The following is a 1,025-nucleotide window of genomic DNA, read 5'->3' on the forward strand; positions in this document are numbered from 1 at the left end:
CACTCCTGGTTTCACTTCCTGTTTATGCTATCACCTTCTCTTTGGATTCAGTTAGGTCGGGCCCTCCCCACATGCTTTGGTTTTACTTGTGTTATTGTTTATTTTCGTTTGACTTTATTCTACCTCTCTTTGATTTTACTGCATTTGTTTACATTTGTTTAGCATGAATGTACCAATTCAGCTAAAGTGATTTTTATTAAATCTGAGATTTAATTAAATCAATTTGTTTATTTACTTTTCCTTTTAGTTTCCTACAGCTATTAGGGCCTTTTCGTTTTACTTTTACCTTATTTTAGTTATTTTACCATCACCATATTCAGTCTATTGCAGCATCACCCACAAGTGACACCTGCTTAGATTTTGCAGATCTCCTAGCAAAAAAATAAAAAATACTAAATAGGTAAAATCTTCCTTCTTCCTTTTCTTTTTTGATTTCATCTTATTTTATTTCAGTTTTGTCATAGTGACCAAACCAGTGAACCATCAGTGCTTTGAGTAATAGTTTGACCACATGTATAGCCCGGTCATCAGCTGACCCCTGCTTACAGCTATTCATACCTTACACAGCCTACACAGCCGTTCCCCATAGAGATAGCTTAACACCTCTGTACGTACTTGCATTTGCCTTGTGCCTCTCTCTCTCGTGTTCCCACGAGTGTGCCAGTATGTCGCAGACATTCCACAGACATCCAGCCCTGCCAGGTCACCAGAACCACCTGGAAACCCAGCAGAGCACTGTAATGGACATCCTTCAGCTCAAAGCAGCCAACGACCTACTGGCATGCAAAGAAAGGAACAGCGAGACTGCGACACAAGTGAACACCTGACACCCAGCCTGAACCACCAGGACCTGACCAGTATTATTCTCTCCTCGGCCCACACCCTCAAGGGCCTCAGACAGGAGGTAAATGAGCTGAAACTGCAAGTCACAGAGTTCTACAGAGAACTGACATCTGCTCAACGAGAGAAAGCACAGAACGGATGCAAAGAACCTCACAGAATGGTGCGACAGAAGGAAATCACCA

This window comes from Sinocyclocheilus grahami, unplaced genomic scaffold (genome assembly GCF_001515645.1).
Source record: "Sinocyclocheilus grahami isolate Dianchi unplaced genomic scaffold, SAMN03320097.WGS_v1.1 scaffold1486.1, whole genome shotgun sequence".
In the NCBI taxonomy this organism is placed as follows: domain Eukaryota; kingdom Metazoa; phylum Chordata; class Actinopteri; order Cypriniformes; family Cyprinidae; genus Sinocyclocheilus; species Sinocyclocheilus grahami.